The 17784-nt window shown below is 43.6% G+C and overlaps 1 protein-coding gene across 1 annotated transcript in view; it reads right to left on the reverse strand.

Annotated features, from left to right (window-relative positions):
- GNA11 (G protein subunit alpha 11) overlaps window positions 1-17784 on the reverse strand; it is a 126004-nt gene that overhangs the window by 68391 nt on the left and 39829 nt on the right. The window lies entirely within an intron of this gene.

A 17784-nucleotide genomic window follows, 5' to 3' on the forward strand; every position in this document is an offset into this window, starting at 1 on the left:
CTGGCCTTTTTTAAAACAGATTTGGATAGTTCCAATGGCGCTAGCGAGGCTGCATATATGGACACTGCGCTTGCGAGGCTGCATATATGGACACTGCTGATAAGGCTGCATATATGGACACTGCTGATGAGGCTGCATATATGGACACTGCTGATGAGGCTGCATATATGGACACTGCTGATGAGGCTGCATATATGGACACTGCTGATAAGGCTGCATATATGGACACTGCTGATAAGGCTGCATATATGGACACTGCTGATGAGGCTGCATATATGGACACTGCTGATGAGGCTGCATATATGGACACTGCTGATGAGGCTGCATATATGGACACTGCTGATGAGGCTGCATATATGGACACTGCTGATGAGGCTGCATATATGGACACTGCTGATGAGGCTGCATATATGGACACTGCTGATAAGGCTGCATATATGGACACTGCTGATGAGGCTGCATATATGGACACTGCTGATGAGGCTGCATATATGGACACTGCTGATGAGGCTGCATATATGGACACTGCTGATGAGGCTGCATATATGGACACTGCTGATGAGGCTGCATATATGGACACTGCTGATGAGGCTGCACATATGGACACTGCTGATGAGGCTGCACATATGGACACTGCTGATGAGGCTGCACATATGGACACTGCTGATGAGGCTGCATATAGTGACACTGCTGATGAGGCTGCATATAGTGACACTGCTGATGAGGCTGCATATATGGACACTGCTGATGAGGCTGCATATATGGACACTGCTGATGAGGCTGCATATATGGACACTGCTGATAAGGCTGCATATATGGACACTGCTGATGAGGCTGCATATATGGACACTGCTGATGAGGCTGCACATATGGACACTGCTGATGAGGCTGCACATATGGACACTGCTGATGAGGCTGCATATAGTGACACTGCTGATGAGGCTGCATATAGTGACACTGCTGATGAGGCTGCATATAGTGACACTGCTGATGAGGCTGCATATATGGACACTGCTGATGAGGCTGCATATAGTGACACTGCTGATGAGGCTGCATATAGTGACACTGCTGATGAGGCTGCACATAGTGACACTGCTGATGAGGCTGCATATAGTGACACTGCTGATGAGGCTGCACATAGTGACACTGCTGATGAGGCTGCATATATGGACACTGCTGATGAGGCTGCATATAGTGACACTGCTGATGAGGCTGCATATAGTGACACTGCTGATGAGGCTGCATATAGTGACACTGCTGATGAGGCTGCATATAGTGACACTGCTGATGAGGCTGCATATAGTGACACTGCTGATGAGGCTGCATATATGGACACTGCTGATGAGGCTGCATATATGGACACTGCTGATGAGGCTGCATATAGTGACACTGCTGATGAGGCTGCATATAGTGACACTGCTGATGAGGCTGCACATAGTGACACTGCTGATGAGGCTGCATATAGTGACACTGCTGATGAGGCTGCACATAGTGACACTGCTGATGAGGCTGCATATATGGACACTGCTGATGAGGCTGCATATATGGACACTGCTGATGAGGCTGCATATATGGACACTGCTGATGACGATGCATTCATGGGCACTGGTGAGATGTCATTTGATTTAAAAAAAAAAATGTTCCGAGTTAAATTTTCTCTCCAAATATTGAGGTGCGTGTTATACGCCGATAAATACGGTATCCACCTGTAATCTGTTCACAGATTCCCTTTCATCAATAGAAAATGTAGTAATAGCTTCTATGAATGGAGGAGCTGGGTGGAAAGGGCGGGCATACTTAATGAGAACCTGTCACAGCCCCCTATTTCTATTAAACCCCACTTCACCAGGAGGAGATTATGGCAGCAGGAAAGGGGGGTTGTGGGGGCTCTCTGAGGAGGAGGAAGATTTTAGCAAAAGGAAGACACAGCAGCACTTTTTGTTGATTTTTTGTTTTAGGTATACCTAGGCCATAGTCTATATTGGCAGGCTAAATGTACCCAAGTTGATCGATCAATCCACTTGGCTACAACCAGCCTGGCAGTTTTTACATGCAGGTAATGCTAGCGGCTAGTATAGCTGCTAGCAGTAATGACTGTCCTCTCCGGACGAGGATTGCTCCTCCCGCTGGGAAGACACAATGGCTCAGCCATAAGAGACATAAGCCGACAACTCAGTATCTTATTGAGAGAGTTACATTTTGCACTACAGCAATAACAGAATCCAACAGATGTGAATGCCTTTCAGCTAAAGCATTCCTCATAGGATGTTACATACATATACATCTGTTAGATTCTGCTATTGTTGTAGTGCAAAAAAAAAAAAACAAACTGGATTTTTGTCTTACCCTAAAATCCTTTTCTCTGATGTTCATTGACGGACATAGCTCCATATTTTCTTTGACCCTTGCTTTATGCTACTCTGCATAGGAATAGGAATAGGACTAAGTGGAAACAAAACTTCTACGCCCCTAGGGCAGTCGTTTCTGCTATAGGACTTCAGTTTGTAACAAGCAGTGTCAGAAGAATACATAACCCAACTCAACAGAGGGGTGGGTGCGGTTTCCTATTAATATCTCTAGTAGTGCCTGTGGAGGATTCCCCAGTTTTTATGGATTCAGTGGACAGTGCCATAGCAAGTCCTTCCTGCTGGTGTTTTGGACTGTGGTCACCACGGACGCCAGCCTAACAGGCTGGGGTGGAGTGGTGGCGAAGCTCTGTGCTTAGGGGACTTGTGCGTCAGAAGGGTCTTCCTTGCTGATTAATATTCTGGAGCTGAGAGCGATCAAGCTCTGCCTGCTTCACTGGACGAGCCTACACGGCTCTCCGGTTCGGGTCCAGTCAGACAATGCCACGGCCGTGGCTTACATCAATCATCAAGGGGGCACCAGGAGTGCCCTGGCGGCCAAGGAGGTGGCCGAGATTCTGGTATGGGCGGAACACAATGTTCCGGCTCTTTCTGCAGTCCACATTCCGGGTGTGGAGAATTGGCAAGTGGATTACCTGAGTCGTCAGGTGTTGGATCAGGGGGAAGTGGTCCCTGCATCCATGTGTCTGAGACTACACTGTTTCTGCAGACAAGGCGTAAATACAAGGAGGGTTTAAGTCAATGTCTAAGTGAGTGCGTGAGGACTTCTATCCATCAATGGACTCATGCAATCCATGCAATCACTGGAAACCACAGCCTGCTAGAAGCAGGCATGCCATACACAGGGTGAATTCAAACAGGCTAAGGCTGGCCATATATTATTCAATTTTCTTATTCAATTTCCTTTAGATCTACCTTCAACTATGTAGTGAAAGAACCTGTCTGATTGCATATGAAGTGAAAGTGTTTAGGTTTGACCTCATATTATATGGTTTTGGTAAATCTAAAGGAAAAGTATAGAAGAAAATTGTATAATAAATGGCCAGCCTAACTTTTCAAGGGTCGCATAAGATCTAATGCAAGCCACACCCATCTGATAATATGTTTTTCAACCACCTTGAGGACTTGCATTATAAAATCACCAGCTTCTACAATATTTAGTCCCGGTTCACACCTTATGCGATGCAGGAACCCTGCAAATCTACTGCGGGTTGCCTCATCGCATTCCCAGCGCAGGCAGTTCAGACTGCCACATATGAATCACTGGGGGTGTCAATTCAAAGTGGACGACACCCCCAAATCAGTTCACATATCGCAGTGTGAACTGACATTCGGACATGAATCAGATCGCATAATTGTGAACCACCATGCGATCGGATTCTGGTGCGGACCCAAAAAAGCCATACCATCTGTATTAAACCTGCTTAAGTGTTAGCTGCAGTTTGGCTTCAATTTGTTAGTGTATATTAGGGCTGCACGATATTGGAAAAAAAAGTACATTGCGATATTTTTTTTTCCAACGATATATATTGCGATATTGAGAGGAAATCATGGAAGTATTGCAGCAGCGCAGCCTTCTTATTGTAATTGCAGATTGCACCATACAGCCAGGGCAGGCCAGGGTTAATGTTATTGTAGGGATTGACAGTGACAGTCAGTGTGGATTAGGCACAGTCGGGACTCAGTGGTGGCAGGAGGTAGAACACAGCCTGACATGACATCCGTCCAGTCCCACACGTACTGACTCGACTCTTCACTCTGAACTGTTACAATACAAGCTTGTTTCCAGTTCTTCAGTGTGCCGAGAGCCGCAGATTGGTTACAGGGAGGAGCTGAGCTCCTCCCTCTAGGATCATATTACCATCATCATCAGTTCTCTATCAGCTCTGAGCAGAGAGCAGTGTCTGTCAGTCACCGCTCTGCTTTGCCCCTCCACGCTCACTGTAGCGCTTGGCTGGGGAGGGGCTAGTAGCCATGTGCTGAGAGGCTGAGCCAGCTTCCAATTAGGCATCAGGGTGGATCCAGACAATATGGTTTGAATCTTTCCAGAGCCTGTTGACCGGCTCCTGTGATCCACACAAGAAGTATGACCAAAAAAAAAAAAAACTTTCTTCCCTTTTAAAATCTCATTCTAAGCATATAGCCAGATCCCCATTTCTTTTAGCGAATATCAATCAAAATATGAAAATATATTCAAGCTCTGCCTATCATTGCTGACAGTATTTTGTCTATATCCTAGCACCTTTGCCCTCAAAAATGAGCATCAACGTTAATGATAGTTAAATGCTGAAGCTCCTCTGAGCTAAAATGGTATACAGATGCCAGGGATGAAAAAATGCCTAATTTGGAGAATTAAATGGGTATTGGCAAGTAACATAACTTGACTGTTGGCACTAAATCAACTGCAATTTTAATCTCGGAGTTAAAACATGAAAAAAAGGCAAACAACTTAGCCTCTACTTGCAAACTGCAGCCTGCCGGGTGACAGGATAGTGAAACAGCATCAAAAGTGAGCTTGAATAACTGTTTTTAGTTAATCTTGAAGTAAATCCCTGCTACAGAACTTTTAGGTTGGCTATGCACTAGTTGATTTTCAAAAATACATCTGCTGGAACATTTGCGCAAACATTTGTGGAACGAATAGACGTTACCAAACAGAAACCTCATACACTGTTGGAAATTAATTAATCCAGTTTCTGGATGTATCTCGACAGCACAATGGCTAGGTGGTTAGCCTTTCTTTCCAGCAGCACTTGGGTCGTTGATTCAAATCCAAACTACGGCACTACCTGCCTGGAGTTTGCATGTTCTCTCTGTGCTTGGTGGGATTCTTCTGGGTACTCTTGATTTCCTCCCACACTCCAAAGACACGCCGATAGGCTAATTGGCCCTACTAAGCGTATGAATGTGTGTTAAAGTGGAGTTACACCCAAAAGTGGAACTTCCGTTGATCTGCTTCCTCCCCCCTTTCAGGGGGGAGGGGGGAACAGGTACCTGTTTTTGACAGGTACCCTTCCCCACCTCTGGGAGACGGTGCTGCGAAAGTTCGACCCACTTCCTCCTTCCCCTGCCGCTGGGCAAATTAGAAAGCACAGCGCGCGTTAACGTATGCGCAGTAGGGACACGGCTGTGAAGCCGAAAGTCCGCACTGGCGGTTTTTCCCTTACAACGAATGACGGCAGAAGCACCCTGCAGCCGATCAGAAAATCGGCTGGGGTGCCGACATCGCGGGCTACCTGGACAGGCAAGTCTCTATATATTCGAAGTCAGCAGCTACAGTATTTTTTTTCTACCCCAGCTGGAACACCACTTTTAGGACTAGGGATGCACAGATTTTTTGTCCGCCGAAAACTATCGTACGAAAATATTGTTTATCAGCATTTTGCCAATAGAAAAAAAAGGGGCTAATAATGGCAAAAATGCACAAATTAAAAATAAGAATAAAAACTGTAGGTTTCAGTATCGGTTTTCAGCCAAGTGCATTCTGAATTTTTGGTTTCAGCACCAAAATTTTGTTTTCGGCGCACCACTATTAAAGCGGTTGTAAACCCTATAAAAAACAAAATAAAAAAAAAAAAAAAACTTCAAGACAAAGGCATAATGAGCTAGTATGCATCGCATACTAGCCCATTATGTTTAACTTACCTTAAAACGAAGCCCCGACACGGACCCCCGGACATCGATGCGGGCGCTGCCATGATCCCTCGTCGTCTCTTCCGGGTTCGGCGGCTCCGGCGCGCTGATTGGCCGGAAGAGACGGCTCCAGCGCGCTGATTGGCCGGAGCCGCGATGACGTCACTCCCGCGCAAGCGCGCGGGAGTGATTTTTCCGGCAAGCTCCCGGCAAGTTAATTGAAGGTCCCCCCGGACCTTCAGAGCGCATGCGCCGCTCGCGCGAGCGGCTGCATGCACTGTAAATATCTCCTAAACCGTGCCGGTTTAGGAGATATTATTTGTACCTACAGGTAAGCCTTATTATAGGCTTACCTGTAGGTAAAAGTGTCAAAAAGCGGGATACAACCGCTTTAAGGACCTTCGATTTTAAGCTCCATGAGGGTAGGGACAAATGTGAATGTAATAAAAATTATCTTAAAACATGTTAGTTAAGTAGCAGAGGGGGTTGTTAATCAGTTTCAGCGGCTTTGGCGTTAATGAAATTAACAAATGCACTATATGGGCAACAATGAGACAAACTACAAAACAAGAATGGTTTTACAGGTGGAGGCCACTGACATTTTTTCCCTACTCATCTTTTCTGACTTTTTTTCACTAGGCAAAGAACTCTGAGGATCTAAAAAATGAATTGTTGCTCTACATAAAGATAGCCTTGGCTATAAGAATATTGCCAATACCCTGAAACTGAACTGCAGCAAGGTGGCCGAGGCAATACAGCGGTTTAACAGGACAGGTTCCACTCAGGAGTCAGAACAGGCCTCGCTATGGTCAACCAAGGAAGTTGAGTGCATGTGCTCAGCGTCATATCCAGAGGTGGTCTTTGGGAAATAAATATATGATTAATGACAGCATCGCTGCAGAGGTTGAAGGGGTGGGGGTGGGGGGGGGGGTCAGCCTGTCAGTGCTCAGACCATACGCCGCACACTGCATCTAATTGGTCTGCATGGCTGTTGTCCCAGAAGGAAGCCTCTTCTAAAGATGGTGCACAAGAAAGCCGCAAACAGTTTGCTGAAAAAAAGCAGACTAAAAGACATTGATTACTGGAACCATATCAGGTGGTCTAATGTGACCAAGATAAACTTATTTAGTTCAGACGATGTCAAGCGTGTCTCGCGGCAACCCGGGTGAGAAGTACAAAGACGAGTGTGTCTTGCCTATAGCCAAGGATGGTGGTGGAAGTGTCATGGTCTGGGGCTGCATGAGTTGCTGCTGGCACTGGGGAGCTACAGTTCATTGAGAGAACAATGAATGCCAACATGTACTGTGATATACTGAAACAGAGCGTGATTCCCCCCTTCGGAGACTGGGCGCAGGGCAGTGTTCCACTATGATAACGACCCCAAACACGCCTCCAAGAGGACCACTGCCTTGCTAAAGAAGCTGAGGGTAAAGGTGATGGACTGGCCAAGCAGGTCTCCAGACCTAAACCCTATTGAGCATCTGTGGGGCATCCTCAAAAGGGAAGATGGAGGAGCGCAAGGTCTCCAACATCCACATCCGTGAGGACATCATGGAGTGGAAGAGGACTCGAGGACTCCAGTGGCAACCTGTGAAGCTTTGGTGAACTCCATGCCCAAGAGGGTAAGGCAGTATTGGAAAATGACGATGGCCACACAAAATATTGACACTTTGGGCCCAATCTGGACATTTTCACTTAAGGGTGTACTCACCAGCGGTTTAGACATTAATGGCTGTGTGTTGAGTTATTTTGAGAGGACAGCTAATTTACACTGCTATACAAGCTGTACACTCACTACTTTACATTGTAGCCAAGTGTAATTTCTTCAGTGTTGTCACATGAAAAGATAAAATACAATATGTGCAAAAATGTGAGGAGTGTACCCACTTTTGTGAGATACTATATAATAAATAATTGTATTATATTCCACTTAACATCATAAATTTAAATGAACATAAAATATGTTTGCCATTATTGGCACCTTAAACCCCGGTTCACATTAGTATGATCGCGGAGATCGCATGTAATTCGGAGCGCACTGCTCCTAAATTACATGCGATCTCATGTGCGGTGCAAATTTCAGCCATACACTTTGTATGGCTGAATTCGCACCGCATCCGCACTAAACTCGCACATGAGGCTTTTTTTTATCCGCAGCAGAATCGGATCGCATAGTGAATCACACTAGTGCGATCCCATTTCTCTGCGAACTTGCAGATCGCACTGCGATATGCGATCGCAACTGGGGGTGTCGTTAACTTTTAATTGATACCCCCTGCGTATCACATATGGCAGTGTGAACTGCCAGAGGTGCGGAAGCGATGCGGAATCACGCTGCATATTCGCAGCGTTCCCGCATCACACAAATGTGAACCGGGACTTAGCGCAAGAAAAGCTCAAGAAAAATGTATCCCTTTAAATTCTATGTACAGTCTTCACACTGGTCTGTTGCGCTTTCATTGCGGTGTTAAAAATGCTGCTTGCTACATTTTTGGTCAGTTAAACCAAAAATGCAGCTAAAAATTCACAAAAAACACAGCCCCTGTTGACAAGCAGTGAAAACAGCAAGAACGCATCAACAATGCACCCGTCTTACGTTTTTGATGTGGGTTTTTAGTCGCACGACCTATGAGAAACTCACCATAAGCACAGTAAAATTGTGGTAAAATCACTGCAAAATCGCGTGCATTTTCGGCACCTTTCTCTCCTTTCGGCAAAATGCCGATAACACCATTTTCAGCCGATCGGTTTCCCCCACCAAAATTTCAATGCCTCTCTAGTTATACTGGTAATGGCGGTGATTAGTGACTTATAATGGGACTGTGATACTGCAGCGACTAATCTGGCGCTAACAGACCCTCCCTAGGTACACTGACATCAATAGTAAAACTAATACAGTGATAATACTGTACATGGTCACTATAATAATGACACTAGCTGGGAAGGGATTGCTGCTCTCTACAGTCCTGTGTGCTTGTAAACACATGACTATGTGTGCTGTGATTGGACATATATAATATAAATAATAGGCTGACAAAAACCTCTGCAAACAAAAATGCGCTGGGTCCAACCACAGCGCAGGTATGCAGGGGTTGGGCAGATGTACACCCAAACCCAAAAGCAAGCCGGGATGTTTACGTCGCTGAGCTTTCACTTAGGCACACAAAATCTACTGTGACAGAGCGGCAAGTAGTTAAAGTGATTGTAAAGTCTCGTTTTTTTCCCTACAAAAACAACAAAACATGTTATACTTACCTGCTCTATGCAGTTGGTTTTGCACAGAGCAGCCTGGATCCTCCTCTTTTCTGGTCCCTCTCCTGTGCTCCTGGCCCCTCCCTCCTGTTGAGTGCCCCCACAGCAAGCAGCTTACTATGGGGGCACCCAAGTTAAGTCACAGCTCCCTGTGTCCATTCAGACACGGAGCCCTGACCTGGCACCACCCCCTCTCTCCCGATTGGCTTGCTGACTTTGATCGACAGCAGCGGAAGCCAATGGCGCCACTGCTGTGTCTCAGCCAATCAGGAAGGAGAATCTCGGATGTCTGAGGCACATTGGACATCGCTGGACAAAGGAGGGACCTCAGGTAAGTATTAGGGGAGGCGAAGGGGACTACTGCATACAGAAGGCTTTTTATCGAAATGCATAGAGGAGCACATAGCTGTGACTGTGGATTGTTACTTGCCTTATCTTTGGGACTTATGGTAAGACACTGTGGAGTGCTTACATGTACTAGATTGCTTGGAAATACATCTAAACGCTTAATGCTATACCCATGGGTAGAATATTTTTCTTTATATATTTGGGCTTGGGGCAGCATTTGTCCATTCTAGTGAAGCTCCAGCTGTGCCACTTGCCAATTTTTAACACTATGTACGTCTTCGGTCTGGGATGTGTTTATATGATTTATCGGTCTCCCCCTAACTGGAATGTTTTCAATATTATATATGGTAGGTATATAATATATATATATATATATATATATATATATATAATTATTGTGGTGTGGAGTTTATTTTTTGGTGAGATGTTCTGTAAATTAATGCATGGTTTATATGTGTTGATTTATTTTCCTTCATACACATATTAGACATCTGTGGATCACATGCGAATAACAGAAAGCCTTGAAGAAGCGGGTTCTATATACCGTAAAACATGTCGGCAGTTTTTTGCATGATTAGATGTTATTCCATGTTTTGGTGTCATTCTATGTGCAATATGTTATAGGCTCTATATGGCCCAGGTGTTTGATTGTCTTTTTGACTGTTTAAAAAATATAAAAAGCATTTATTTATTACATAACTATATTTTTGATTGATTTATGGGAGTTACCATTTAAAAAAAGCCCAATTTTTCTTGCCCGTCAAGGACAATTTTAGTCTCTATATAGTATACATAGGGCTGGTTTCTCCCAGATTCTCTGGCTCTAATTTTCATAATATAAGAATACACTTTTAGCATCACACAGTTGCTGCAGATTTTTATCGGCTGCACATACATAATGCAAATCTTCTGTTCCACCAAATCCCAAAGGTGCTCTATTGGAACGAGATCTGGTGACTGTGGAGGCCATTGGAGTACAGTGAACTCATTGTCCTATCTAAGAAACCAGTTTGAGATGATTTGAGCTTTGTGACATGGTGCATTATTAAGCTAGAAGGAACCATCAGAAGACGGGTACACTGTAGTCATAAAGGGATGGACATGGTCGGCAACAATTCTCAGGTAGGCCGTGGCATTTAAATGGTACTAAGGGGCCCAAAGTGTGCCAAGAAAATATCTCCCACACCATTACACCACCAGCCTGAACCAATACAAGGCAGGAAGGATCCATGCTTTTACGTTGGTTAAACCAAATTCTGACCCTACCATCTGAATGTCACAGCTGAAATTGAGACTCAGACCAGGCAACTTTTTTCCAATCTTCTATTGTCTAATAGTGGTGAGCCTCTGCGAATGCAAATATAGGGATAGCTTCCACCCAAAGTCACTAATTGGGGGGATACCTACTGGTCAGTTTCCTTATATTAGGAGAAACTGTACTAAGGAATCAGATCAAAAAAGAGGCACGTGAGATGTATGGTAGATTTAAGGAAAGAGGATACACCCACAGGGTTCTCAAGAACGCTCATGACAAGGATAGACCCTCATTGCTGGATGACCAGGTGGCTTTTTCATCCACCGGACCGCAGTAGGTCCATTCGATTTATCGGCCAATATGACACATAGTGGCCTAAGGGGAGAGAAATATTGACTCGGCATTGGTCCACATTGCGCTTTTGCCCTGTGTTATCCAGCATTGTGGGTGATAATTCTCATATGGTTGCATGTAGGGCCCCAACCTATCAGATATCCTTACACAATCTGAATTTGTACAGTCATCCAAAAATACATGGCTAACCCCATTTACCAGAACAATTGGGATGGTTCCTTGTGGCCACTGCCGAATCTGCAAATTTGTGGAACGCACGGAGGGGGTTCACTGATGCAGGCGGCTTAAATGAGTATAGGGTCAAAATCCTAATTAATTGTGCCCCCACTCTGGTAATTTATAGTTCTCCCAGTGCAATAAGATCTACATAGGCAAAACTATACAATAGCTTCACATCCACATCGGTGAACACCTCAGAGATATTCGACAAGAAAGTAATCTGGCACAACATTTCCTTTATCACCAGGCCAAAAACAGATAGCTAAAGGTTAAGGGGATTCATGCTCTTAAATTGAGCAAAAGACATGGGGATTTTGACATTCTCTTAAAGAAATAAAGGTTTTGGATCTATAAACTCCATACCTTCATGCCCAGAGGATTGAATAAAGAACTAAATCTGCGGGTATTTTTGGACTAGTATCCGAGAAGTGCTTTTGAGCTCTGTAGTGGGCTCCCATAGAGGTCTGATTAATTTCTCTAATATTCTAGAATTACTTTTGAGTATTGTAGAGGTCTTTGATTTCTCTCTTTTCCTCTACTTCACTTTTTTTTTAGTTTCTTTTCCTTGCCTTGGCACTATATGTACATAATGCCTTGGAACAAGGTGCGCCTTTTGGCTTTTTTTTAGTGAGGCACAGTGTAAATATTTACCCATGTAGGATGTGTTGGTGTATAACTTATCTCTAGAGGTTATTACCAAAATTGCGATTAGTCCCCTTTTTTGAAATGTGGTAGGCTGGGCTAAAAGGTGTATTTAAACACATCCCAGCTAGAGGGCGCTGCGTCCTGATGAAGCTGTATTTCCACTGAAACGTGTTGGTATCATGCTGACATGCATCTGATCATACCTCACCTGGTCCGTGTAGCGCCAGATGTTTTTGGCACTGTGGTGGTCCTCCTGGTTTACACACTGACACATGGAGAACTGTGCAGCCATCAAGAACTGTGTAGCCATCAGCAGCGACATAGACTGAACAGGCTTGGACTTGAGCAGAGCCAGATATGCATATGAGCACAATAGCGGCTATGCTTGTCACCCATGGAGGTCTACGGGTCTTATTTGCATGATTGCATAGGTTTCTGCGGCATGTTCCATATAACCTCTAGCTTCTCCCTCTTTGTGCCTACTTTCTTCTGCTTTGTGATCTACTCTGCATAAGACCTTGGAGTGTAGGCTTGATACAGACTAATGCTGACTTATACATGATACTGATGCCCCTTTTTTTTTTTTTCCATTGTCCCTTGACAGTGTTATTAGTTATTCAGCTATACCCTTGGATGTACTTATTAGCACTTTGTCTTTAACCACTAGCTCTTTGGAGATTGGGGCTTTGATTTTCCTTTTGTCAGTGCTTTGAGCCCTGTCCCCATCTGGTACTATATAGGTTATACCCAGCTGTCTCCTCAAGAGGTTGTGTTGCTTTCACAGATGCATGGCTTGAGCTAGGTGAATGTGAGCTAGGCCATTGCTATTATCATATTTATGAGACATGAATTGCATGGAAGAACTGTATGTATGAGAGAGTTAGGCGTCTATATGCTTTCATAGGGGCGGTACACAAATGGCTGACATTTAGCCCCTCGCCCGACAGAAGGTGGTCTTACAATTGGCTTCTGTTGAACAAGCATGCTGGAAAACCAGCATCTGATCAGCGCTCGTAGTCAATGGCTGTGAGCACTGATCAGTGTGTTCTGGCAAGAGGGCAGTCCTCCCTGTCTCAACACAATAGCACAACAGGGGAGATTACCACACTAACCTCAGATGTGTTAGCACAGCGACCTCTTCCATTTTTTTTTTCATTGAGCTGGGTTGAATGAAAAATAACTTTCTGTGTGTACCCAGCTTCGGCTTAAGATAGCAACAACCCTATTGTCAATTGTATTTGCCACTATTTGGTTCACTGCATAAGAGCAGTCATAACGGGATGCTCTCAAACTTGTATTAACGCTTAGGGCTCATTCACACATGTGGCATACTGTACCGCCCCTATGAAAGGCAGTTGCAATGCAGTCCAATTAACCTGACTAGGTCATATTTGGTGGTGATATTGCCCACTGAACGTGCCATTAGGTATAATGTTTGGCATGGCCATGAAGCAAAGCATTGCAAATGTGCAAGGCCCTGAGTTGCTGCATGTAATCTTCTAGGTGGGTGGTAAAATTCATGCTCAACTGCATTTTTTACTGCCTCCCGTGTGAATGAGGCCTTATAGCAGCTCTAAAATAGTGTTTCGGGGAAACCCCTGCTAAAACCAATTAAATCGGAGATCAGTAGGAATAATACAGCCTATATATTTGTGATTAGTGGAAAAAATACAACCTATTAAATCTGTATAAAACATCTTTGCCATTCTGAAGCTTCCCTCCAACAACTTTGCGTATTTTATATGTACTGTACTTGCTAAATCTCCCTCCAACAAGTCTGGCTGCAGCCATTTTAAACTGTGGGCAGCAGAAGCTGCTGACGGTTCATTTCCTGGATTTACACACACACACACACACACACACACACACACACACACACACACACACACACACACACATATATATATATATATATTTATATATGGTTCATAGCTGCAGCAGCTTTAGAAATACATGGGTATGCTCCCCCAAATTTTTTGCCTGTTTATTATGTATTCGGTCTGACCAGACCACCGAGGTTGAGCAACCCTCCCCACCCCCCACACACACCTGTACTCAATCAGTGTCCACCATCAAGTGGATATAGGAGGAGTCCCCTGTAGTGCATTTGCACATCTTTCCCAGCAAGGAGTATTATCTCCAAGGGTTAGAAAGGCTGGATTCATCTCTTTTTCATGGATAGTGTAGGACCCACTGATAATGGGGTACTTTGACGCAGTAGTGGGCTTGAGCACGATATGGCCATATGGTGGGACCAAATCCCCATTTTTATTTATGGATTGTCTTCAGATTTGGTAGTAATTTCTTTTGCATTTGCGCGCTATTCTTTTTTAATATACATGTCTTTTGGTTCATAGCTGCAGCAGCTTTAGAAATACATGGGTATGCTCCCCCAAATTTTTTGCCTGTTTAATATATATATTTATATATATTACACATATACATACACACACATACCACTGCTTGCCTGCACATTTCTCCTCTTTTGATAAATACTAGTGGGTCTCTATAGTCTCCCGTTATCTCCACCCTCATGCAGCCCCCCTCCAGCTTTGCAGCTCTTCTTGGTTTTCTTATGACTAATCCCTCCTCCCTTGCTGGCAAACGAGAGCTGTGGATGAGGTCATTAACCTAGGCTTTTTACCAGACAAGAAAGAGAAGTGGGCTGTATAAGGTATTTAGTGGCAGGAAAAAGAGCAGCTTTAAAAAGGAACCCCTGCACACCTCTGGTCTGGAGGAACCCCAAGGTTCCATAAAACCCTGGTTAAGAAGGACTGCTATGAATGTGAAACATATTTATTTTAAAAAAAACAAACACACACGTAGTTTTTGGGGTTCACTTTTTTTGCCTAGGTTTTCTTTCAGGCAATAAGAGGACAATGTAATAAACAAAAAACACCAATTTTAAAATTTGACCAACCTCTTATACCTAGCTTTGGTTTTTTTTCCCATGAATCTTACACAAGTACAGTGATGGCTCACATAATGTTCTTATCCAATTCATACTGTAGCAATATTATCAGCCTTAGTCTGGTTGCTGGGAAAGCAACAGATAAAATACACTGGGTTGCTGAGCAGCAGCATTTACAGAGCTCCCAGCAACAATCAGTAAATCAGCAACTCAAGTACCAGCACCAGAATCCCATATCAATGGCTTACAACAAGCTGTTCAATTACCAAAAATACAGCACAGTCTGCCCCAGGGTACAGACTTCATATTAGTCAATCACATTTCATTTCTTAGCCAATCATTATCAGTGGATATTTTGTGGCCACCACCAAGTGGCAAATCAACTGCAAAACAAAAAAGTACAGCCACCCAATACAAACAAACACACAACAATTTATGTGCTGAATATCTAACTCGTAATTATCAGTTTTCAGGTTCAAACTTTTCTTAGTTACCTGGAGAAAACTGGTAATCTCTCCATCTCCCATCACTCTGCTCTGCCAAAGAACCCAATACACAACTCTATCCTGTTAGCCAATTACAGCATTGGTAACCTTGGTGCATCAAGCACTGCTAGTAGTAGTCTTTAAAGGAGAGGGCAAGTTATGCAGATAGAGGTCTGCCATGTAAAGGTTTGCCTGCATAGTTTCTCTCCTCAAAACAGAGGTGTAACACTTCTCTTCCTAAAAAAAGTGATATTAAACCTTTATTTTTTTATTAAAATACCAAACATGTAGTCTTTCAGACAGTGGGGGCTCCATCGCTATTGTTTTGGTTATTGGTATCCATGTAGGCATATTGGATCTGAGGGCCGTTGGTTGTAAAAGGACAGTGGAGTCAGTTTACACTCGGCTGCCTGTAGAGCAGAGCTGGCTTCTGTCCCCTGTCCACTCTGCAAAACTGAGTGGACACAGATGTGTCATCTGCCCGCTCTGTTCTGACCAGCATGGGATCAGAAAACCTAGCCCCCTGCTGATCAAAATGTGTGAAAGAGATCTTACTCTTGAAACTTGCATCACCTTCTGTACCACATTGTTTCACATGTGCAGGGTAAAAAAAAAAAAAAGTGCAGAGACTACACAGAATTTTTAGATCAGTTTCAGATATACAGAAATTTCCTCAATACTGGCTGTGAATTTCAGTCTTTGAAAATCTTTCAAAGCCTCCCCTAACACTTGTTCCGCCAGTGCTGGTGAACCTTGGCACCCCAGATGTTTTAGAACTACATTTCAATGAGCATCATGGGAAATGTAGTTCCAAAACATCTGGGGTGCCAAGGTTCACCAGCACTGGGCCCTAGCCTATGGCTGAAAATAAAAAAATGCCATGGTGGAAATGTAAACATGCAAAATGTACAAATTTATTATAAACGCCTGTACACCTGCTTACTCAATCATGCGGCAGCAGCACAATGTAAAAGAGGATTCAGATATAGTTCAGAGGCTTCAGTTAATGATCATAACGTTGGGACGTTGAACATGGCAGGAATGATAGGGTGATAGATATATTTTTACATACACTTGCTTTTTTACACAACTTGAACATCCAATGAATAACAGTTTTGTGGAGGGAAACCACCTTGATAAGAGAAAGCAGAAGAAAATGGCCAGATTGTTTTAAGAAAACCAGAAAGACAGTAGAGATACACATGTCAAACCATAAGGGCTACACTAGCAGAAGACCATGTTAGGTTCCACTCCTGCCAGACAAGAACAGAAACCGGAGGGTGAGGTGGGTACAATTTGACCAAAACGAGACAGTTGGTCAAAAAATAAAAAATATCCGTAGCACGACCTAATGAATCTTAATTTCTGCTGAGGCAAACGGCGGGCCATGTCCCTGGATCTGAATTCAACTGAACACCTTTGTGTTGTGGAAGAATGGATAATTTGCAGCATAAAAATGTGCAGCTGACAGATGTGCAGAAATTGTGTAATATGCAATCACGTCAACATAAATCTCAAAGAAACGTTTGTGGAAAGTGGAATTTGTGCCATGAAGAAGAATCAAGGCAAAGAGAGACCCTACTATGTACTGTATAAGACCTAGTACAATTCTAGTGTTTCTAATAAATTGCTGGGTGAGGATGAATCTTGAGGTTACTCCAATATAAATTCTTACATCACCTAACAAATCTGAATTTAACTTAGCCACAAAAAAAGTAAAATCACTACAATAGCGTTCATTGCACCAGGATTTCCGCTTTGATGCTAAACCCCCTCAAAGTAGGGTAAACAGAGAGCATAACTGCTCATTACAGCAAACATCAAATAAGCATTTAAAGGCAGAGGCTTATTCAGCGCTAAAATCCAAAAAATATAGAGAGAAATAAGCAGCTGGACAGCGGTATTGGTCAATACTAACAAATCCAAAAACAGGCAATAAAGGTAAAAAATAGTGCAGCGCTAAAAATGTTAAAACCAATAAACAGTAACAATGTCCATAATGATCTGGGAATGTTCATAAATCCAAAGCCAGGCTTGAGGTAAAAGGTGACCCGTGTATAGAAGTAGACAAAACACCAAACAAGCGTGATTCCACCACCACAGTTAATGCCAGCCTCTCACCTCCATGCACTGACCACAAGGGCCATTGCGCTTTAACAGACTCTGGTGAACTTCTCCTGTCCCAGTCTTAAGATCATGGAAACCACAGCACCTCAGCAGGTCAGCATAAAGATTCCACATGAAAGGATAACAAAGGACATTTAGTGCTCTCCGTTTAAAATTGGATACATTTATTCAAGGTAAAAACTGGTTACT

The sequence above is a fragment of the Pelophylax lessonae genome (assembly GCF_965119305.1).
Source record: "Pelophylax lessonae genome assembly, chromosome: 1".
Taxonomy (NCBI): Eukaryota; Metazoa; Chordata; class Amphibia; order Anura; family Ranidae; genus Pelophylax; species Pelophylax lessonae.